The sequence below is a fragment of the Nomascus leucogenys genome, chromosome 6, assembly GCF_006542625.1.
Source record: "Nomascus leucogenys isolate Asia chromosome 6, Asia_NLE_v1, whole genome shotgun sequence".
Classification (NCBI taxonomy): Eukaryota; Metazoa; Chordata; class Mammalia; order Primates; family Hylobatidae; genus Nomascus; species Nomascus leucogenys.
This window is the reverse complement of record NC_044386.1, coordinates 16,755,795-16,781,639: the sequence shown is the minus strand read 5'-3', so window position 1 is coordinate 16,781,639 and position 25,845 is coordinate 16,755,795. Positions and strand designations below refer to the sequence as shown.

Here is a 25,845-nt window from a genome sequence, read left to right as displayed (position 1 = left end):
ACCTTGTCTTATGCCAGTTTTCAAGGGGAATACTTCCAGTTTTTCTCCTTTCAGTATAATGTTGGCTGTGGATTTGTCATAGATGACTCTTATTATTTTAGAAATATGTTCTTTCAGTGCCTAGTTTGTGAAGGGTTTCCAACGTCAAGGAATGTTGAATTTTATTGAAAGCCTTTCTGCATCTATTGAGTAATTGTAGTTTTTGTCTTCAGCTCTGTTGATATAATGAATCACATTTATTGATTTGCATATGTTGAACCAACCTCATATTCTGGGGATAAAGCCTACTTGATTGTAGCTGATTAGCTTTTTTATGTGCTGCTGGATTCAGTTTGCTTGTATTTTGTTGAGGATTTTTGTATCTATGTTCATCAAAAATATTGGCCTGAAGTTTTCTTTTTTTGTTGTGTCTCTGCCAGGTTTTGTTACCAGGATGATGCTAGCCTTGTAGAATGAGTTGATGAGAAGTCCTTCTTCCTTAGTTTTTTGAAAGTTTCAGCAGGATTGGTACCAGCTCTTCTTTATACATCTGGTAGAATTTGGCTGTAAATCCATCTGGTCTTGGGCTTTTTCTGGTTGGTGGGCTTTTTGTTACTCATTCAATTTCAGAACTCATTGCTGAGTTCAGGGATTCAATTTCTTCCTGGCTCAGTCTTCAGAGGTTGTATGTGTCCAGGAATTTATCCATTTCTTCTAAATTTTCTAGTTTGTGTGCAGAGAGGTGTTCATAACAGTCACTGTTTGTGTATGTGTGTGTAATTCTGTGGGGTCAGTGGTAATGTCTTAATTTTTAAAGATGAGTTTACATTTCCTTCAACATAAAATAATTTAGAGGACAGAGTCCAAATAGATTTGAAATATATATATATATTTTATATATTAATTATATATATTTATATATTATATATTATATACAATATATATTATACATATTATATATTATATATTATATATTATATATATATTATATAAATATATATAAGGCATGATAATTGATGCCAAAAAACAGCATAATCATTTATTTATTCTATTTTAGCCTCTATGACTTTAGCATTGACTGAGTTTATTGCTGTTAATTAGACCACATTTTGGGACCATAATGAAAGCTAATAAATCTCTTCACCATTTCATAATAGACTTCTTGTTTATTTTAGATTTTATTGGTCTTTATTAAAAAAATTAACCATGTATTTTTGTTGTAAGAATAATCCATCATTATAACATTGGAAAGATATCTCCATATTATTAAAATTACTTAATGTCAAGAGTATTAAATCATCAAATTGTATAACAACAAACTTTTTACCATTAAGGAAATGGAATTGACTCATCAAAATATATAAGCACTAATTTCAATTAAGTCAACAATACATATTGACTTGCAAGAAAGTTGGCTTGCTAGGAAATGTTATCCCTTGAGATGATATAATGGTGAATGTGAGGGAAAAATGTACCCCCATGGACATGAATGCCACGAGCTTTATTATGCAAAAGCTTAGTGGATTTTGCCAGGTGCGGTGGCTCATGCCTGTAATCCCAACACTTTGGGAGGCCGAGGCAGGCGGATCACAAGGTCAGGAGTTCAAGACCAGCCTGACCAACATGGTGAAACCCCGTCTCTACTAAAAATACAAAAATTAGCCGGGCATGGTGGCACATACCTGTAATCCCAGCTACTCAGGAGGCTGAGGCAGGAGAATGGCTTTAACTTGGGAGGTGGAGGTTGCAGTGAGCTGAGATCACGCCATTGCACTCCAGCCTGGGCGACAGAGTGAGATTCCGTCTCAAAAAAAAAAAAAGCTTAGCGTGTTTTAAGATGACTAAATTTGAGATAAAGAGCGTAAGAATTATGAACTGGATGACAGGGTAAAAGATTCATAGCAAGTCTAATCAGTTGCAGACCAACCATCACATTAGTGTTCTCCTAATTTGACATAAAGTACATCTCCTACAATTAAAAAAAAGTCACCACTTCCCTTGTCATTGTAGTTTTACTTTTTCTTTTGCAGTTTCCTTATGACATTGTTTTGGGTTGCATGGAAATATTCTATTCATGCGGTGATTGCTAAATTGGCCGAAGAACTCAATGCAGTTAGAAAAAAGCAAACAGCTGAAAGAGACTGTCTTTGCTATACATAAGGATGGGAGATTATGTTATAGCAAGCACTGATGAGGCTACAAAAGGAATCACTTGTTCTGCTTTGTGATTTGAGAGTGAATGTGAAATGCAATGGTCTATTGGCTAGCTCACCTGATGTTTCTTGTTATTTGTAAAAATATGGTAGAACCAGCAAAGAAGAGAAACATTCCCAAGAAGGGCACTCTGAAGGTCAGGCAAATTTTTCTTCATGGCCTGAAGTTATTTCCAAGGAAAAATGTTTCAAAGGTGTGAAAAACAGCAATTTTTGTATGAATTATTACTAAGTGACCTAGTCATAGAATAAGAACAGTCTAAGTTTCATTCCTTTAGACATTAGGGATATTTTTTAAGATACTATGGTTGTTTTGTCATCCTATCTTCTGATATTTTTCCAACTTTCATTGTTAAGTTATTAAGCCCTGATCCTGCTGTCAAATATTATTTCTATATCTCAAGAATATAGAGTTTTGGCTCAACTAAATAATATCAGCTAATTTAACAAGAAATCACAAAATTCATAGTGATACATTATAACAAAAATTTGCAGGCATTCAATAGGCAACCTCCCATGCAATGATTGACAGCCCAGAGTCCTTCCAGTCTACTATACTTGAATCTCTGCTCAAAATCGGGCTAATAACCTGGGGAAAATGTTGGGGAGGGTCTTGCAGAAAGTTTTTTTGAGCAAAGTCCAGGGGTGGTATATGTGACACTTCAGTGCCCATGCCATTGATCACAACTCATGGTTACAGTGTTGTAATGGAAGCTAGTGGGTTAGCTTCTATCTCACAATTTTGGGGAAATCAGGAGTCTAGGCACGGCTTACCTGGGTCCTCTGTTCAGAATCTCACAAGGCTGAGATAAAGGTTTTGTCTAGACTCCATTTTCATCTGGAAACTCAACTAGGTCAGAATCTGCTTCAAAGCTCTCTCATGTTTGTACCAGAATTAATTTCCTTAAGGATGTATGACTGAAGACCCCAACATTTTTTTCTGGCCATCAGCTGGAGCCTGCTCACAGCTTCTAGAAGCCACCTGCGGTACCTTGTCAGACGGACTGTCTCAACATGGTTGCTTACTTCACAAAAGCCAGAAAGACAAATACTCTTTCTCCCTCTCTCTCTCTTTCTCTCCCTCCCTACCTCCCTCCTTCCCTCTCTGTCTCTCCCTCTTTTTCCCTTTCTCCCCCTCTCTCAGTTGCTAAGTGAGAATGATGTAACACAATCATGGAATCACAGGAATGTAATCACAGAAGTGGCATCTCATCATCTTTGTCATATTCTATTGGTCAGTAGCAAGTCATAGGTTCTACCAAGGAGTTTTCACTAATAACAGTGAGATACACAGAGTAGTAATCCAATTAAAAGAAATGGCCATGAAACAAATATCCAAAAGAATAAGTACATCATACAAACTCTTGCTACAGAAGGAAAGAATAAAGTGTTATCAGGACATGTAATAGAAGGAGATGTCTGGTAGCATTGAAGATATCCCCGACAAGGATGAGATTTGAGCTGAAATATGAAAGAAGAGAGAGAGTTTAATTAAACAGCATAGAGAAGGGAAAAGTGAAAAATTTTAAGAGGGAACTTATGTTCCAAAGCTCTATGGTAGGATAAAAGCATGGCACATTTAAGAAATAGAAGGAAAGCCCACGTGTCTGAAGGACAGAAACAAGGGAAGAGGAAGGGCAAGGCATTGGATAAGAAGAGCAGACCCCAGGTATTTCACCGCTTTCTAGACCTGCTGGCTTGATGCTAAGAGTAATGGGAGGTCATTGAAAGGTTTTAAAAAGGAGAGTGACCCAATCAGATTGTATTTATATGAGATTATTGTGCAATTACTATACTAAAAAATGCACTTTTGAGCATTTAATCCTAGAGATAGGAAAGTTGAGTCACACAAAAACCTGTACATAAACATTGATAGCCAATTTATTTGTAAGACCTCAAAACTGAAAACAACCCAAGTGGCCCTCGATGGGTGACTGGTTAAACAAACTGATGTATTCATACCATGGAATATGATGGGACATTAGTCAGCAATTTAAAAAATGTGAGCTATTGAGACACACAACTATTTGATTGAGTCTTAAGGAAATTATGCTAAATGACAAAAGCCAATTCCAAAATGATTTCATTTATATAATCTTCTTGAAATGAAAAAATTATAGAAAAGTAAGACAGATTAGTGGTTGCTGGGGTTTAGGGATGGGGAGAAGCAGGTAATGGGAAAGAGGTGGGTAATTATAAAAAAGCAAAAAGAGGGATCATTGCAGTGATGGCGCTGGTCTGTATTTTGACTGTGGTGGTAGATATAGAAGCCTACTTATGTGAAAAAATGCATAGAAATAAATACACACATGTATACACACACACAAACACAAGTTCACACACAGGAGCAGAAGTCAAACTGGAAAAATCTAAACCGGATTGGTAGATTGTATCAATGTCAATATCTTGCTGCTGAAATTGTTCTATAGTTTTGCAAGATATTGCTATTGAAGGAAGCTGGGTAAAGAGTACAAAGGATCTCTTCATGGTATTTCTTACAACTGTGTGTAAACCTACAATTATTTAAAATATGTATTTTTTAAATCTAATTACAGTCATTGCAATGGCCAAGAATGGATACTAGGAGAAGAGTCAAGGGGTTTTTTTTACTTGTTCAGTGGAAAAATGGTGATAGCTTAGACCAGGAAGTGGAAGAAATGGGGACAAATTAATACACTCAATCATGATTTAGGATGAAAAATGTATTTGGTTTAGTAATTTGGGAGCCGGAATGAGAGAATTATCAGGAGCTGCCCTAATTTCTTAAAATATAGCATTCAAAGTTTTCTCACCTTCATGATTTTGCCTAGGATCTCATTGAAAAACTGTCTTCTCCGCATCTCATGCTGGCGGAAAAGACTCTCTCTAAATACTGGGATTTAGTGTGTACCAGTCTCATAGCCCTTATCACTGTGACCTTGTATTTTACATCTTTGTATACCTATCTTAGCTCTCTGATGATAGATAGTAAATTTCTTAAGAGATTATGTCCAATGAAAGTGTATAGTCCCTATGACAGCCAGCACGGGCCTTAAACATCAGTAGCATATTTTTAATGAAATACTGTATGTATGTGCACATGCTAGGAGTCCATGTCCCTGCATAACAATTTTATTTGATGCTAATTAACTGCAACAAATAAAATTACAGAAGAAATTAGGACTATTCTTCTGGCTGTTGTGTCTGACTTTTGGTGGTCCGCTAAAGTGTTTATTTAAATCAGAGTTCATTGACCCTAAAGTTGAAAAGGTGTTTTCGGGAGCCCTTGTCATTTATTATCTCATTTATGTTTACAGAGTAGAAGTGTCATGCGGCCTTCCTGTAGACCTGTGTGCCAACAGTGACAGAGAAGGAAACAGTGACTGGGTTGCCCAAGAGGTGATTTACTTTGAAGAGCATCTGGTTAGGAGGAACTCATCTCAGCGAGGGATAAAAGTTGTTTCTAACCGACTGAAAGCAAATCATTCAGGATTTTCTGGTACAAAACAATATGAATTTATTAGCAGATCGATGGTAAGTTTGAAAACACGTGAGGACCCTGATACAAAGTCCTGATAAGACCAAAGAAGCCAAAGCCAAAGAAATCATCGCCATCCCTGCATATGTGAGCCACGCTCATTCCATGTCATGAAAACACATTGTGAGAGAAATTACATATCCACAGTGAAGTCTCTTCTTTATAAAAAGTATATTTTTCTTATTTTAACATGAAAGATGTTTGAGAAATGCCAGAAGAATGTTGCAAACACTGTGAGCAACTAAGAAAACTATGAAAAAATTGTTAAGAAAATATGAAAGGGCAATATCAGAATATCATGGGGTGTTGCTACATAGACCAGTGGTTTAAATCAGGCTGCATATTAGAATTACTTAAGGGCTTTAAAAATCAAAACACCAGACACAAATCCCAAATTTGAATGAGAGTACTTCAGATAAGACCTTTGTCTTTATCATTTATTAATATTGTTGTTATTATTATTATTAAAACACCCCAGGGATTTCTAATGTGCAGTAAGGTTTGGGAAACACTGACTTGGACCAACGGGCAGATTAAAAATTTCAAAATGCTGCATTTGGTCCAGAAAAATATTTTCCTCCATTTATCATTCTCTCGTCTTTCCTAAATAATAGGTTTCCTGTAGATCAAATGTCATGAATTGCCAATTCTTTGCCAAGAATTCCAGAAGTTCAAGATGAAGAATAGATCTGTCCATAATTGTTATTTGACTCAAGACAAGGAAATTGTTAGAAATATAAGTATTCCAAAGAAAGCTATACCATCAGATGCAGAAAAAGAAAAAGAAACCCAAACTTCAATTTTTTTTTCTCTGCTCATAGTCCTAGATCCCAACACGAATATGTCCCATCAAATGGATTTGTCAGCCTGGTTCAAAAGTGACAGCATAGTCGTAAGGATAGAGCTCATCTTAACCCACTTTTTTGGAAAATGATTGTAAACACAGATGATTTAAGGAGGTGCTGGGTACATTACTTTCCAAATAATGTAAACACTGTTTTTTAATGATATCCCTAGACAATATTCCAAAGAGCACTCCATCACATAGTGCCATTATAGATTTGCCTCCAAATGATGGAAAAGACCAAATCTTTTAAACAAAGGAATCAACCAGCATCAGGGCATGGTGAGACCACGAGCAAATAACCAGAACACTCCCAAGATAAAAGGCAGAATGACAACCTTTGAATCACTAGACACCAGATGCATTCTGAGTAGTACTAAATTCCTCCAATATGAACTAGATTAATACCATGAGTAATCACTGCCAAGGTTAGCCATTTATCTCTTCTATGTTGCTTGGGAAAGCTTTGAGATATGAGAGAATAGGGGTAGCCTGAATAAACTTGGTAGCAGTAAAATGGGAAAAGCTTAGGAATTTATTATACCTTTGATATGTCTGCATTCCTCCTTAGAAGCATGACTCATAGTTAAAAGTTAATTCATTCAGTATCTCTTGAATCCTAAATAAATCCTTTGGCAGGATAGGTGTGTGGGGAATACTAAGATCATTTACAAAGATTCTGTGACCTTAAATAACTCACATTCTGGTGAAGAAGTGAGAAAAAAATTGATCGTGAAAGTATCTGCATGATTAAACCTTTGATATGGAAGTGGAATTAGAGGTTGCCAGGTGTCAGCCCCAGCTGAATGAGGAGGAAGGAACCATGAAATACAATAGTCTTGGAATTGCCTCAACCATCTGTTGTGATATAGTGTTCCCCTGAGTAATCTTAATCAATGTTACACAGTTCAATTTTATAGCAAAGAAGTCTCTATATCAAAGACTAAGGACAGAAACATTACCCACACTGTGTGTGTTCTCTCAACAAAATGCTGGTCAGTGTGATTCAAAAAGGAAGAAAGTCCCAACTGTGAGTAAACCTTTGGAGGTCAGAAGTGAAGCCACATAATCTGGTCACATGCCTTGTCCAAGAAGTCTGCTTTTGAATCAGTTTGCCCTATTACCATCATCACTTGAGGAGGGTCTTCTGCCCTAGTTGTCCAAGTTACAGAATATATTATCCATCCAGTTCTGGCCAAGCATGAACAATTTGCCTACTGAAAAAAAAAAGCAAATACGAACAAATATTGTTGATATATTTGAAACAAGAGGACTAGATTTTTTTTTTTGAAAAAGCATATCTAAGGCAAGAGAGTGGAAGAGGAAATTGGTTTTTGCAGGAAATTTCATATCCTCGAAGAGATTCTTGCTAAGCATTTTAGTAGTAGAGGTATCACTTAAAGAAAGGGTTCATCTAGCAGTGATAAAAAGTGACTACTGGCTGGGCATGGTGGCTCACGCCTGTAATCCCAGCACTTTGGGAGGCCAAGGTGGGTGGTTCATGAGGCCAGGAGTTCGAGAACAGCCTGATCAACATGGTGAAACCCCATCTCTACTAAAAATACAAAAATTAGCCGAGCGTGGTGGTGCACACCTGTAATCCCAGCTACTCAGGAGGCTGAGGCAGGAGAATCACTTGAGCCTAGGAGGCAGAGGTTGCAGTGAGCCAAGATCGCGCCACTGCACTCCACCCTGGGCAACAGAGCAAGACTCCATCTCAAAACAATAAAAAAATAAAAAAATAAGAGTGACTGCTAAGTAGTTAATCTAAGAAGTAAAACCCAAATCTGTTTTCAATACTAAGAAAATCCCCTTTAGAGAGATGATGGATTTCTGAAGTCTTCATTATTCATGGTAGCTGCAGCACAAGATCCCAAGATGTGGATAAGGACCTGGAGAGCCAGGCAATGGCAAGACTCTGATCGCCTATCAAATTAGCAGACACTTTAAAAGAATTTTTGGCAACAGTGCAGAAAGAAAGTAATAATCTTGTAAACGAATGGCAGAAATGTGGCAACATACATTAAAATGTTAACATTCCTATTTTTGACCAGAAAGTCCACATCTGAGAATGCATGCTACGGAAATAATCAGCAAATGTGCAAAGATATTTGTAGAAATGTACCCATCCTAATGTTATATATAATTTAAAAAATTGGAAATAACTCAATGACCATAAGATTAGTTACATAAATTATGGAAGAGCCAAGAGAAAACCAGGTGACCATCAAAGAGCACGATGAAAATCTTAACCTATTGTGTACATTAAAAGATGTAGATATTTTTACAGTCAAATAAAAATGCTTATACCAGATAGTATGAAGAGTAAACAGAGAAATCTCCAGAGGGCATCAATTTAAATATTAAAGAATATATAATAGACTGAGTGTGGTGGCTCATGCCTGTAATCCAACACTTTGGGAAGTGGAGGCAGGAGGATCGCTTGAGGCCAGGAGTTTGAGACCAGCCTGGCAATCTATCCAGACCTTGTCTCTACTAAAAATTTTTTAAATTGCCCAGGTGTGCTGGAGAGCAACTGTGGTCCCATCTACTTGGGAGGCTGAGGAGGGAGGATCACTTGAACCCAGGAGATCAAGGCTGCAGTGAGCTATGATTGCACCACTGCACTCCAGCCTGAGTGACAGAGCAAGACTATGTTTTAAAATAAAAAAAGCCCAAGGGGGGGAAAAAGGAGAGGAAAAATAAAAGATGTATAATAAAAGGTTAGCAATAATTATCACTGGGTATAGGGCATATAATCTTGAGATACTTCATATCTTTCAATATGTATTTCTATATTTTCTTCATTTTATATTTCTATATTTTCTTTAAATTTTTAATAAAAATGTAACATTTTATCACTAAAAAATGAAAGGACTATTCCTATTTTGTTAACTCTTAAGTTAACAGGCTGAAATTTCAGATGTTTTTATAATGGCTGTATTAATTTATCAGTGCTTATCAGAGGTCAGAAACAAGTGGTTAGAAACCCTGAGTGCTCCATCAGTTAGGAATCAGCAATCAGATTTGTGAGGTTAAGAATTTCACAGAACTTCAAAAGCACAGGCAACGAAAGTAAAAATAGAAAACTAGGATTGCAATAAACTAAAAGGCTACGGCACCGCAAAGGAAACAGAGTGAAGAGACAACCTATGAAATGGGAGGGAAAATTCGCAAAACACGCATGTGATAATGGGTTAATATTCAACATATATAAGAAACTCAAACTCAGTAACGATGAAACAAACAATCCAATTTAAAAATGGGCACAGAACCTGAAGACATTTTTCAAAAGAGGACATACAAATGGTCTACAGATATATGGAAAAATATTCAGTCTCTCTAATCATCAGATATATGCCAATTAAAATGACAATGAGATATCACCTCACACCTATTAGAATAGTTATTGTGAAAAAGATGAGATAACAAGCATTGGCAAGGATGCGGAGGAAAGGGAACTTTTGCACACTGTTGGTGGGAATGTAAATTAGTACAGCCGTTGTGGAAAATAGCATGGAATTCCTCAAAAAATTAAAAATAAAACTACCATATGATCCAGCAATTCTACTTCTGGGTATATATTCAAAGAAAATAAAATCAGTTTTTTGAAGAGAGATCTGCCCTCTCATGTTCATTGCAGCATTATTCACAACAGTCACAATATGAAATCCACCTAAGTGTCTATCAATGGATGAATGTTTAAAGAAAATGTAGTGTACGTACACAATGGACTATTATTCAGCCTTAAAAAAGAACCTGCTTTTTGCAGGAACATGGATGAACCTGGGGGATATTATGCTAAGTGAACTAAGCTAGGCACAAAAAACCAAATACTGCATGATCTCACTTATGTGTTGAATCTAAAAATGAAATTTACAGAAGCAGAAATTAGAATGATGGTTACCAGGGGCTAGGGGTGCAAGATGGAGATTAGGAAAATTTGGGGAAAAGGATAGGAAATTTCAATTGGATAAGGGGACAATTTCAGGAGATCTATTGTACAACATGGTGACTACAGTTAATAGCAATGCATTGTACATGTAAAACTTGCCAAGAGAGTAGATTTTACCACACACAAAGAAATGATAAGTATGTAAGGTAAGGCATATGTTCATTTGCTTGACTCATCCATTCCAAAGTCGCAGCATCAACATCCCCAAGCCTTCAGAGTCAGCCTCAACTCTCTCCCGCATTACTCCACCAGTACTATAAATTCTGCCTCCTAAACATTTCACATATTTCTTCTCCACTTTCCACCTTTACTGCCACTCCCTTGGTTTTATTTATATTTCTTTAGGTTATTTCACTAGCCCTTCAATGGCCACCAAGTCTTACACCAAGCTAACCTCCCTCCTGATATGCATATCTAATCACGTCATTCCTCTGTTTAAAATTCTTCATGGGGTTCTCATTGCTTTCAAATTCTTCATGGCCTGTTCTTACCTTTTCAGACTCAGCTATCCTTACATCCACACATATACTGCACTCCTGTATCTCCTAAAAGTATTTCCTTCCTTTTGCCTCCATTCATTTGTTCATGCCTCTACTGTCAAGATTCAGCTTAATAAAGACCCACTCCAGAGCCAGTGGAAAATTAACTGAGAGTTCCTCACACAGAACACAACTCCATAGTAGGAGAGTCACTCTATGGGAAGCCGTAGGTCATGTAATCATGTAGAGGACAGGAATCATTTTTGAGTAAAATCAAGATCAATGAAGCCATATGGAAGTTTACGGCAAAACAATATTACTCATAAAGAAAACAAAAAAAGGGTAGAAATAGAAGTTAATGGTGGCCTTGGTGGTCCTGGGGCTGTGCTCGGTGGCTCATGCCTATAATCCTAGTGCTTTGAGAGACCAAGGCAGGAGGATTGCTTGAGCTCAAGAGTTCGAAACCAGGCTGGCCAATGTAGTGAGAGTGAGATCCTGTCTCTATTTATATATTATATATATAACAAAATAGATATATAAATATATATAAATAGATATGTACATATTATATATAATATATAGATATATAAATAGGAAGGAGGATTACTTGAGCTCACGAGTTCCAAACCAGGCTGGGCAATATAGTGAGGGTGAGATCCTGTCTCTCTCTCTCTCTCTCTCTCTCTCTATATATATATATATATATATATATCCTTTATGTTATCAGGATCACTTTTTTTGTGTGTGTGTATATATATATACACACACATGCACACATACACAAAAAATGTGTGTGTGTATATATATATATGTATATCCATACAAAAAATAGTGATCTTGATAACATAAAGTAAGAAGAAATAAAGTTTAGAAAAGAGGCCTTGCCCAGTAATTCAAACTTGAGACAATAAATTGAAAGTTAGTGCTGGTAAGTTGCTTTTATTTAGAAACTGGCTCCTTTCAAGGAAATGAGGGTAAGACCAGTGTAATTGCAGAGAAAAGCTGGGGTGGCTGGAGAGCTCATAATGATGCTTCCAGTGGTCACTTCTACCAGTCTCTTCGGCCATGGTTGACTGATCTAGTGCAGAGACATATGGCCCAACCTAGATAAAAATTCTCTTAGGAATTTATAAAGTAGAACAGGGACAACCAGAGGCAAAAGGCAGTGTGAGTACAGTCCATCATGGAAATGACTTAATGATTTGCTGCTTCTGACCTCTCTAGCACAGCCTTGGTTGCCTTCCCTCTGGAGGTTTGGTTTGGATTGTCCAAGGTCCACCACCAAATATCCTTTGTGATTTGAGTACACCAAAAGGTCTTCAAATTATTTGAGAACAAATCAAGTTAGAGATCAATATGTTTAATATGAGTTCTTTTGTGTGAAAATAGAGAGGTATTTAAAATTTAGATTTAAAACAACAGCAGAATGAATCCTGATCCCGTGAATGTGTTGCTTTCCAAAGTTGCTGGGAAGTGCCCGCAGACTTCATGCCTGTAAGCTGCTCTCCTGATTGGTGCTGTGGCCTCTAATGGTCATCATGCAACTTGATCATAGGTGTTGCAGAAATACTCAATAGAGATGAGGAGACATCTGGGAGGATTGCCATTCTTTGAGGGCAGGGTGTGTTTGGGGCAAGTGTTAGGGACAATGGTCTGTAGTACAAAGCACTGAGGGTGATTCAGATTCAGTGTGAGTAGATGCTGGAAGAATCTCTCCATTTGAAAATACTTTCTAATAGATCCTTCAACCCACAGGTGCATTATACTCCGTGACAGTACTTAACCTACAGAGACCACTGACTGCCTTATATGTCTCCCTCATGAAGCTGAGCTCATGGTACAGAGGGACTACATGTTCATCTCTGAGTGCCCAGCCCTGAGCAGAGTACCTCATACAAGAGAGATCATAAATGGTTGCTGAAAGCACATTGAATAAACGAGGGCACCAGAACACTATTTGGAGCACAAAAGTAGTATTTTAATCTAATCTAGGTAAATGTGGAAGAGAATGGCAGAGGCAAATAATGAAAATAAAGGTGTTTCTCAAAAAGCAAATAGAATGCCTTTGCATAACATTATTTTTCAGACTGAAAATAATTGCCATATTCTTCTAACTTTCAGACATTACATTGATCCTGGAAATAGGAGAGGAAAAAAGCAAATTCATCGTGCTTGTAGCAAATGCAAGTATGTGTTTTCTTCTTTTATCAAATCCCTGTATTCTAGAAGAATAACGTCTTTGTGCTCCTCCTGCATGTTTGTGATATCTAGTGAAGTGTTAATCTTTAACTACAGCAGAGATCAATCACAATGTACTTAACAAAAAAACATAATCCCCCTGCCTTCACACCATGTAAAATATTTGCACTGCTTTATTGGACACTGCTAACTGTACTTTTAAAAACTGTCTATTCATGATTTGGTCATATCTTAAAATGTTCCTGTATCTATCAATGAACTATGTATTTGAAAATATCATTTCCATCTTTGAAATGTCAGGATGCAGAATCACTAGAAAATAAGAAACTAAGGTAAATCTAATTTCACTAAGGGTTGTCTACAATCAAAACATGAGCTTAATCTCTAACAGAGGTTCTAGTGGTCCTGCAGTGGATATCAACAGGATGTTATTCTTCAACTACAAACAACAAGTAAGATCGGTACAAAATGGGAGTTTAAGGTTCAGTTTCAATCAGTTTCTCTAGTCCTTATAGAAGGATAATAAAAAGCAGTGTCAAAGAAATTGCCATGTATGATAAAGCTATTCCCATAATCTGTACAATAGCTCCAGCACTACAGTGAATTTGGCAGAGCCTAGAGTTGCATTCTACTTGTCAAATAATAATAATAATAGAACAAGAGCCCTCTTAGAGGCTTAATTTTAATGTTTCAAAATATCTGTTTTTTTCTCCCTAATACTCCAATGTTCAGAAAGTATATACATCATTATTATAGAACTTTAGAGACACCACTGCATAGTGAGAAAGTATGGCTTTGGAATGAGCTACAACTCAATCTAAATACCAACTCTGCTACCTTTGGCCTCAGTCTACTCACCTGTAAAATGAGATAAATGATATCCACCTCATCGAGTTGACATGAGAAATGAAGCAAGTGAGATAATATGTAGAATTCCTAGTATAAGGTGACTATTTAAGAAATTTACCTGTGTGGGAGGCTGATTTCTTCTAATGCATGAAGATGTGAAATCAAAAGGGACAACATATAAAGGAAGAGAGGAAAGACAACAAATACAGATCACAAAATAGACGAAAAATATCCTGGGGTCTAAATGTCAGGATTAAATGCCTGCATGGATTTCTGATGGTGTTCCCATATTATAGGGTCGGCCATCCCTCCACAACTCCTTGGGCCCTGTGACATTCTGAAAATGATCACTTAGCCCCTGAATTAATGGCTTTATGGATCTGATAACAGCTTTGCTAACTTATGCTCTTGCTTGTGCCATATCAGACAGAGTAAAAAAGGCCTGATGGAGACAACAGCTGGAATAATTATAAAAATACGCTTTCATCCACTGTCTTAGAGAATCTATGTTTTTACACATTTTGTCTTAAACTCCACTTGAAAATATTTTCAATCTTTGAAAATATCTGAGATTGAAAATGTTTTTCATTTTTTATTCATTATTGTGCACATTCCTCCATTTAACTGTTATGTTTGTGCCTTTAAGGTTTGGACCTAAGTTTTTCAAACATTTGGAAAATATCCTGTATAAATAAACAAATATGGTAAGAGTATTTACTGTCACTAATTGCATCATCTTGACCAGGAACTTAAAAAAGAAATGAAAGGAATTTTGTCATGTTGACGCCCAGAGGAGCACTAATGAGTTATGAAACCTTTCAGAGTCATAGAGCAGAAGAAAAATGGTTGCCTTGGTAACAAGGCAACCCAGTCAGCTGCATACACTCTCCCAAGAGCATCTAATTTATTCAGCAAATGCAGGCTAGAACAGGTGGCTAACTTAGATGATGCCAACAAGCTCTAGCTCCCAAACATCGGCACCCACCACATTTTCTTGTACACAAGTTTCATTCTTGTTCCTTATAAAGGAAGAGTTAACAAGGTGCATTTCAGTGTGGCTCATAACACTTTAGGAGACAGAACAACTATCTGCATTTGTCACTTAAATTTTCTACCAAAAAAAGTATATGATTTCAAGAAATGGTTGAAGCCAACAACTTAATTTTACTACTTATCTTGAAAACAGAAATTGTCCTAACCCCAGCTATAAAAATCAATTATTCATCTTTTAATAAATCAAATATTTTTGTGAGTGTTAATAGCAAGAATTTATCACTAAATTTTACAATTCTTGATTTAGATGATAAATAGCCACTGAAACCCCAGTTCATTAAGGCATCTGAAAGCATTTAGGTATTTGTAACAAATTTTATATTGTCAAAGTGGTAAGGGAGGAATAATACCAAGCTAGGCTCTATTTATTATAACATTACATTTTAAAAATCTGAAAAACTACCAGTAAAGTATATGCTTATTTTTATATTAAGCAAGAACTTTTATGATCCAGGCCCAGTTTCATTTTCTGGCCTCCTGTCCAAACACATTTCATAATATATCCTAAACTTCATCAACAGAAGCCAAATGAAATCTCTTCCTCACCTCTCTGCACTTAGTATCTGCTGTTGTCTCTGTCTTGGGACTTCTAGGACTAGATTCCCTGTTCAATTCTAATCCATCTTTCAAGGATAATATCAGGCATTTTCTTTCCCCAAATGCCTTCCCTCACCTCCCCAGGAAAAAATTATAAGTATCTGCTTATGTTCCCTCTGCAAGTGATTCTACTGTTTTTTTTCCATATCTGCTTTCTTCTTCAGATTGAGTCCCCCAGACCTTAAATATGTTCCATTCACTTCTTATCCCCAGAGTACCTGAAGCAGTAGAAAATCAAAGATATTTGACAAATGAATAAATGAATACATGAATGAAATCTTCTTTAGTGACACAAAAATGTGCATAAACCTAAGATATGACAAGACATTTTCAGAAATTAAAAAATCTCACTAATGTGGACAAATGAGTAATGAAGTGTGCTTGTACGAGTAAAGAATCTACATTTTTTAATGAGTGGAACCTTTCCCTCGAATGAAGTCATAAATGCAGCATCTCTTTTTAAACCTGATATCAATCTATCTCCATCCTGCTGTTCCTGCACAATCCCACACTCAAACCATCTACCAAAAACCACAGATCTCCAAGAGCCACAGCTTGAAAGATAACGGGCTCGACTTATTACACATTCAATTTTGCCTTGCTACTGCCCACTAAACAGAAATCACATAAGCAAACATTTGTTGAAAAGGATATTTAAAATAGAAGAGAGCATTAGCTAGAAGTTCAGGTCTTGGTATTTCTCTATTGATCTGCTTTGAAGTCTTGCAGTTGTTTCCAAAGGTGACCCTTGCTGAGTGAGGCTGTTTCCTTAGCAACAGGATGACTGCTTCCAGCATGTACAGAACATGCATCTCCGTTTCTGTGGTACTCAACCAACACCCTGAGATGCTATGCTGCTTCAAAGAAAGCAAGAATCTCTCCTTTTTAAGTACCAGATTGGCTCTCCAGCCCGTGGGCTGCATATTCCTCTGGAAAACAAGAAGTAATGGTAATTGTCCAGAAATAATTTCCTCATCTCATAAAAAGGACACAACCTCTACACTGATGCACTTTTATTCTCCCTGCCTAATTACTCCACATGTCCGCCTATGCACACGCACATACACATACATATGCGCACACACACACACACACACACCATTCTTTCTTCTTTGCTTTTTTTTCATTTTCTGTGTTAAATTTCTGTGCTGGCCATCAATTCTTTCTTTTATATTTTACCTAGTTTCTATTTCCAGTGATGGCTTCTTTGTACATGTCAGTTTCCAACACCAACCAAATTACAATTTACAATTAAGCATCAACATATCATGACAAAAAAAAAAAACAAAAAACAAGGCTTGGTTGGAGCAACTGGCACTTGGTCAGCACACATAACCCCTTGCTATTGCAAAATGAGATGGAATCATATAGTAGACTGAAATTCATGTTGTTTATGATCAGTTCTTCCATTAATTCACATTTGTTAATAATCTTTTAAACAGCATAGCAACACTTTATTTGTTGTCCTTTATGCCTCCTGAGAGCAACTTTAAAATACTTTTCCTGCTAGCAATGAAAATTCTTTCTGGCAATTTCATACAATTGTGCAGTCATATCACAAAAGGGCTGGAAAACCTAGTGCATCAGCCACACCTCCATATTAATGGAATTATTTTTGTCTGAATTTTGTGCTCATAAAAGGGAAGAAAATTACCGAAGTTGTATAGGATTTTCTTGGGAAAAATTCTTCCTAAAAGATATTTCCCGGTATTCTATTTATGCTGTTCAGTAGGTAAATAAATAAACTAGACTTTTAGAATGCTAAGTAAATTAAGTTTTAGAATGCCATATCAAAATGCTCAAACTCATAGCCCAGCTTTTCCAGTGTAGTATGCACAGAATCCTAAGCGTGAACAGGAAATGTGCCAAGGCTTCTTTTGCATCCAAAGTATCCATGGAATACAAATGTTAAAATACCATTCGACAGAAGTGTTATAAATCCATGGATTTAAAATACATTTTATTCTAATAAACTTGAAAACTTATGTCTGCAATAGACCCGGGAAATAATGCAATCCCTTGTTTTATATATGAGAAAACAAACGCCAAGAATCAGTAACATACCAGTCCAGATTAGTTGCAGACCTTCAACTAATAGCAGAAGGGCTTTTGATTCTTATGGGCTTAACTTATAAAATGTTCACCATAAGCTTCTTCAAGATGAGAATTGCATTTTGCCTTCATTGTTGTGTTTTAATTTATAGCTTAATGCTCAACTTTCAATAATTACTAACAATTGTTTATGCATGTTATGTGTGTGGCATCATCCGATAGGAACGCTTCCAACTGAAAATAACAGGAAACACTATATAGAGTGGGTGGCTTAATAAATATTGGATAATTTTTCTGGCATAACAAGTAGTCTTGAGGGAAGCAGCTAGCATTGGTTCAGTGGTTTGACAATTTCTGAAATTCTCTAGGGATTTCTCATGTTTGCTTCCTGGTTGCAAGATGACTGCAGTAGCTTTCAGCATTCCAGTCTGCCTTCAAGAAAGAAGGAAGAAGGAGCCATGCCAGGGATTATATCAGGTAATACTTTATAACATGCCCTGACATGAGGGAAAGCAAAATCCTTCCTAGAGCTCTTAGCAAGCTCAGGCCATGCCTTAGTTTCCAGAACTAAAGCATATGGCTGCTCTCACTGCAAAAGAGACTGGGGACATAAGAACTTAGGTTTTTCCCAACTGTTATGGCAGAAATGATAATGGAGAAATGGATTTAAAATATTTTAGTGTGAGCCAAAAACATTAGATGCTTATGTGAAAATAGACAGAAAAAATAGAAACAAATGAAGAAAGAAACCAAAAAAAAAGACAGAGAAAGAAAATAGAAAACATGTATTCCACTGCAATCTTAAAACAGGAAATATGAATTATTCAAAATGAAAAAGAGAGGTGATATGAAGCCACATATGAATGTTTTTCAAGTTTTTTGTGGTGGACATTGTCACTAGTAACCAAAGCAGACCCACAGAGAGTGTGTAGCAATTTCAGCAGGCATTAAGAACCTGTGGGGTGGTCAGGCGCGGTGGCTTAATCCCAGCACTTTGGGAGGCCAAGGCGGGCAGATCACGAAGTCAGGAGATCGAGACCATCCTGGCTAACACGGTGAAACCCCGTCTCTACTAAAAATACAAAAAAATTAGCCGGGCATGGTGGCGGGTGCCTGTAGTCCCAGCTACTCGGGAGGCTGAGGCAGGAGAATGGCATGAACCCGGGAGGCGGAGCTTGCAGTGAGCCGAGATCGAGCCACTGCACTCCAGCTGGGAGACAGAGAGACTCCGTCTCAAGAGAAAAAAAAAAAGAAAAAGAAAAGTACTTACAAGTATTGTACAAGTATTGTAGAAGCTCTTTCTTTTCCTTTTGGTCAGTGCCATACAGTATAGAAAGCAAGTAGGCCATATTAATTGCTTAGTATCAAGTCAGAAGCTTCAATTTCTAGGGCACCTTTGTCTCATTATCCTACTAAAAAAAAAGTGTGAAAGTGTATGCTACCTCCACCTCCCCAGTCCCTGCTAGGATGTAAGCTCCATGAGGGTAGAGATTCTGTTTGTCTTGATTTCTACTATATCTGTAGTGTTTACAACAGTGCTTGATGCAAAATAGTTATTCAATAAATAGTTGTAGCATGAGTAGGCAAAACTTAATCCAGTTAAGACCAATTGCCTACTAGGCAAATATTTTACTTGGAGGTGTAATTCAAATTCAATACATTCTGCAAAACCCTACTGCAACATAGGTTGTACAGCAATATAGTTAAACATCAGATCCTTCCTCAGAAAACAGCTTATTGAGCCAAAGAATGAAACTATAAGGATCTTGAGAGTGAGAGCCACATACTTATCTTTTGTCTTCCTTGCCAAACCCAAAGCCTGACACATAATAAATGTTTGTAAAATTAATTGCTGATCAGTTTTTATATTGAGTGATTACTGAAGTGTTGTCAATCAATATTTTACTCCAAACCATTAAAATAAAACTAAATTGACGTTTCCAGTAAACATCCAACCTCTGAACTTTACTCCTAAGAACATTATTCAAATTCAAAAGTATTCAACTTTCCAACCAGAAAACTAATGAAAATCACAGAGGTAATTCATAATACCCAAATCAGAGTGAAGTATACACTTATACATGCATGCATTACGGAGCACTTTTTATGGAGATCATTCTGGGTTAGTAAGATAAATGACCATTGACCTTAAACAATACAAATTCAAATTGTGAATGTCCACTTATACATGGATTTTTTTTCCAGCTCTGCACCCTTGAGACAGCAAGACCAGCCCCTCCTCTTCCTCCTCCTTCTCAGCCTACTCAACATGAAGACAATGAGGATGAAGACCTTTATGATGATCCACTTCCACTTAATAAAAGATATATTTTTCTTCCTTCTGATTTTCTTAACATTTTCTTTTCTCTAGCTTGCTTTATTGTAAGAATATAGTATATAATATACATAACGCATATATGTGTTGACTGTTTATGTTATTGGTAGGGCTTCCCCTCAACAACAGGCAATCAGTAGTTAAGTTTTGGGGGAGTAAAAAGTTATGTGCAGATTCTCAACTACATAGAGGTCAGAGCCCCTAACCCATTTGTTGTTCAAGAGTCAATTGTATTCTGAACGAGATGAAAAGGATGCTATTAAGAACCCCAATGGTTTTTTCTCTAAGAAGCAGAACCAAATAAAGCTATGAAGAATAGAATTCTTCATGTGTTTTTAATTAATTTTTATCTATGCAATCCAAGTACAATTTGTAACAAGTTAAAATGGAGATAATATGATTCTTTATGGCTGGAAGATTTAAAGCATTGTTTATTGAAATTGACTAATTTTTTGCTTACTACTTAATCCAGCCTTAAAGTAGAGCTCATTGTTAACATCATGGTACAATTTTATAGGACGGCAATAGATAAAGTAAATGCATGAGTTTTCAACAAGTCAGATGCTGCATTTGTTGAAATATTTTTAAAACAGCCTCTTCCACTTGTGGCATTTTTACTACAGTACACACAAGCTTAGCTAAGTGAGCATGAGCCGTGTTAATATCTTGTGAGTATAAATGTGCAGACTGCTCTTATTAATTTCAGTGAAGCCAGAAGTACAGCATCCTTCTCACATAAGCACAAGCACAAAGACATTTTGAGTTAGGCATTGTATTCCATGAAATGAAAAGGAACAAGAGCATAAAAAAAAAAAATTCCAAGCAAAACACACAAACAAATACAGGAATAAGTTGGAAACCAGAAGCCTGAAGCGTTAATTAAACATTACCTTTTTCTCAGAGTGAAGAAGATGCATCATGGTCATTTCTGTCTTTTTTCACAGTGCTTATTTCAAAACCCCAGCTGAGAAAGCAGCTGTGTAGAGCAAGGAACTGGTGAGCTCAGCAGGAGTCCCGTATCCTAATGCTACTCCCAGAAATTCAAGCTTTCTTTCAGTTGCGGTGTTGTCATTTTCAATGCCAGAAATGTGGAGAGTTGTCCTCTTCTCCGCAGCAGTAGTAAAGATCATAGTGATGGTTTCTTTAAAGACTTCAAAAGCCTAAGTCACCCTGTTTTTATTGTTATTTATTGTCAATGTAGCCTCCAAAGAGCCGGCACTGGCTAGTTTTCAAGATATTTGAAATTCTAATGAGCTTTCATTAATCATAATGTTAATGGAATAGATGATGGCAAAATAGACATGAAAGTTGAAGCATATGGCAGAGGGAGTGTTGACTGCATTTCCCCACTCCCCATGACCAAAAAGAAAAAGAAAAAAAAGAAAAAAGGAAAATGCTTCACTGTTACACTGCAATTTTTTTCCCAGATTGCAACATTGAAACCCTGATCTTTAATTGTAAAGAACGGTATGTTTTAAGCTTCTACTAAAAGTAACAATGCAAAATTAGCTGCAACCTAAAATAAAGCTGCATTTCTTAAAATCTCTTGGAAATGGAATTAATTTATATCTGTTTCTATATAGTGGCATTAAAATGTTTTATGAAGTGCTCTGAAAAATAATTACAGGGAGAGCACTGAGCAACACAATGGCTGCAGGACACGACTGATACTGTAAGATTGTCATAAATGAAGAAAGCATGTCGTATTCAGAGCCAAGAGTCCTAGTGGAGTTGAGCCTTCAACACACACAAAAAAGCAATTGTTTACATTTCTGAAAGTATCGTAGCTTTTAAATACATATATGCTTAATGTGTGAAATCGTATTTATACTTATAAAATAGACGTGTGTTGGTATAGACACTTAAAGGCATTCAGCTTCAATATTTACTAGTCTCAATACTTAGAGTAATTATTAAAATATTTAAACTCAAACATCAACCAATTTAAATATATATTTTATTATTGAGTACATTTCCTTTTTGCCTCAAAACTGTAATCAGATATAATAGTACACAATACCTGAAAAAGGATTATATTCTAAGTTATTTTATGAGTGTTTTTGTTTGTTTGTTTGATTGATTTTTGAGACTGAATCTCACTCTTGTTGCCCAGGCTGGAGTGCAGTGGCATGATCTCAGCTCACTGCAACCTCTGCCTCTCATGTTCAAGCGATTCTCCTGCCTCAGCCTCCCCAGTAGCTGGGATTACAAGCACCTGCCACTATGCCTGGCTAATTTTTTTATATTTTTAGTAGAGACGGGGGTTTCACCATGTTGGCCAGGCTGGTCTGGAACTCCTGACTTAGGTGATCCTCCTGCCTCAGCCTCCCAAAGTGCTGGGATTAGAAGCATGAGCCAGTGCACCCAGCCTCCAATAGGTATTTGTAAGATTATACTCAGTGTATAGAACTTTATCACTGACTTACAACCAAGATTACATACAACAAAAATTCAGATTCAAACATTACTGACATATTTTCTTTCAGGAAGTTGCCTGTTTCTCAAATAAACATTTAACCAAAATTATTTGGGAAAATAGTAAACTAATATATGAGTATTCTTGAGTAACATCCCAAATTTAATAGCTTAAAGCAAAACACAATTACCTCATTTTGAAATTTTAAATCCACTAATTTACAGAGAATCATGCAGCTCAAATATGTTGCCATAACATTTTGCTGCATGCTCATAATCACTTCTTTTTCATCCATCCATTTATTCACAATATCTGCTGTGATTTCTGCCAATAACTGACATTTTTGCCCTGAAGAAATTACTTCAGATTTTGCCTAGTCAAACATCATTTTCAAAAATAGCCAATATTCACTTTTAGCATCAACAAATATATTCATCTGTCCAAAGATGCTACTCAGTATAAGAAAATGAATAAGGTAGTTATTGAGAAATTGAATATGATCATATCTTTCAAAGTAATATTTTAAAGTTGCATTTCTCACCATACCCCTAAATAATTTCAGATCGATTAAAGAATTAAACTTAATAGTAGAATCAAGTTTGGGCCATTGGAAGGATGTTTGAAAATAAGAAGGGCATGGTAGAAAGCACAAACGGAAAAAATGGACCTATGGAACTACATAAAATTTTAATATGCAAAAAAATGTTTTTGACTAAACTGTAAAAGTATTTTCAATTACTTGAAGAGCTAACATGAATTGAATAAGAAACACAAGGCCCCAACTGACAAACAACATAAAGAGATACTCCAAAAAGAGCAAATGCAGAGGTTAAAAAAAAAAAAAAATCAACCTCACAAATAATTATGGAAACTCAAGTTAAAAATTAGATTCCATTTTTGCCTATTAAAATAATCCATTTTTAAAATGTGCAATTCACAATAATGATGGAGGTACAGTATCATATATTACTGTTAATAGTGACATGGCAATTTGTCAGGAAAATATGCTTATAAAAGAGAACAAAGAAAAATGACTACATATTTGATGCTAATAGCCATCTCTGAGATTCTATTTTTTCGAAGGAAACTATATTTACAAAGGTGCATGAGACATTACATTATAAAATTGAAAATATGAAAAAAACTAAATATACATAAGAAGTAGTTTCAGAAAGTGAAAACTTGCCCTGGCAATGGGAAGTGAGAAGGCTGTAATAAATACACTCTCAATATCAATGATGACCTAAGCATGACGTGTTTGTCACCATGCCTGAAACAAGATAGCAACAAGGACATTCTGCAACCACAAAACAACTAAACAGCCCTCTCTTTGTACTAACCCTAGTGGCTTCCGCTGATTTACCAATACAACACAGTGTTGTTTTGATCCTCCCACCTCCTAGAGAGTAATTGCCAATATAACCAGTCTCTAAATTGCCCCTGCTTTCTGACAGCATCCAAGTCAGAAATGGCCCTCTCCTCTTTAAGCCCTGTTAGAATCACCCTGCATGAGGCTAAATCCTTTCATAAACCTTTCCCCAAATCCTCCTACTGGAACCTCCACAGTTCCACCAGTGAGTGTTCTCCTTTGCAACAGCAAGATAAATAAACCTCATTTTGTTTCATTCATTTGTGTTCTTATAATCTTCAGCTGGTGGATTTCAATAGATTGAGCTATGACCCTCTATTATATTGAGTATTATGCAATCATTCTAATGAGAGCATGTAAAAGTATAAGACATGACAATATCTACATGAAAAATATGTAAAGAAAATATATCAAGTGCTATTGTTAAAACACTGGGTTTATTGGTGCTTGTCCTGCAAGTGACATCTTCCTTATTTTCTTCCCTAAATTCTAACTTTCTTAAAGTTGAGTAAATTGTACTAATAAAAACATTTTGTTAAAATATGTCATATGTGAATAAAACAAAATCTCTTCCCTCAGTTAAACAGGAGAGTTCATGTATCTTATGTGCTTATTTTTTTCTACTTATTCAGCAAGAAATAAATATGTACATAACCATTAATTAATATATTGGTAATTAATTTGATGCTTCTAAGTTAATATACATAATGATTAAATCATGCATAGTTGATTTATTGAGATATATAATGAATTAATTTATATGCATCTGTCATTATTTGATACATACAAATTGCAATAATCTATTCCTTTACATGTTCATTTATTTATTCTTTTGTGTTCATTTATTTATTAAGCTCAAATATACGTTGAATTTAAAAAGCTCAAATATATGTTGAGTTTCCTTAATTTTCCAGACAGGAATATAGTGAGACAGAGTTGAAAATGATGAACCTCCTACTGGAAAGGAGCTCACTCTGCAATAGGGAGAAAGAGAAGGTAGATAGAGGTACATTATCAAATGAAGGGATGCATCTGCATTCTCACACACAGGTGATGCTATGAGAACAGTGTCGAGGGAACACCTGCTCTCCTGGGTGAGCGTGGTCAGGGGTGACTTCAAGGGGAAGGTGATGTTCTCCATGAGTCCTGAATAACAAGTATGTGTTTGTCAGGCAATGGAAAGAAGGAAGAGTATTCCAAGCTACTTAAGAATATATAATTAAGAGTTAAAGTAAGTCAGACAATTAAGGCCTTAAGATCAATGTGGGTGTGATCAGAGAGGGATTTGTGAAGGGAGTAAAACTTGACCTTGATCTTAGAAAACAGAGGTGTCCAGCAGGAGAAAGAAGATTCAATCTGGAATACTCGCATAAGCACTTATCCATCTGTGACTTGGTGGGCAATATAAATTATTATAGAATAGTTTCCTGTGTCCGTAAAGAGTCAATCAGATAAATTAGGAAGCATGATTTTAGTTTTGGAACAATATCTCCAAGTATAATACTTCTGTGAATTACAATATAAATCAAACCTCACATTTGACAAACCTTCATTCTTATATTAGTAAGAGGTCACTTGAGACAGTATCCTTCCTTAGCAGAGGAAGGTTCACCACACAAAGTCAGCTGAAAAAGCTTAAACGAATACTTTCTGATCTAATCCAGTTGTCCTATGAACATAAGCACCTGTGGATTGCCCCCACAGCATTACAATGATATTTTACTGATACACTGCTACATTTTTATGTTCTCTGAACTCAGAGTTGGGACAAAAATGATAAAAGTAGAGGCAATGCTTCTTTGAAATTAACCAAAAAAAAAAAAAAAAGAAGAAGAAGATCAATGAGATTCTGATGGAGAAAAGTTATGCCAAGTTCCAAAGGTGCAAAAATACAAAGTGTAGGGGAGAATTTATTTCAAACTTTAAACTGGGTCTGGAAATGTTGCAAGTATAGTTACATATGGCAGGCAAACAGAATACATGCCAAA

General features: G+C 36.2%; 1 long non-coding RNA gene across 1 annotated transcript in view; it reads right to left on the bottom strand.

Moving 5' to 3' along the window:
- LOC115835438 overlaps positions 1-21,262 on the bottom strand; it is a 140,428-nt gene extending 119,166 nt beyond the window's left edge. The window contains exon 1 of the long non-coding RNA XR_004030410.1: positions 20,963-21,262. This is a non-coding gene — a long non-coding RNA (uncharacterized LOC115835438). The remainder of the gene's footprint in view (positions 1-20,962) is intronic.
- Between the last annotated feature and the right edge of the window lie 4,583 nt (positions 21,263-25,845).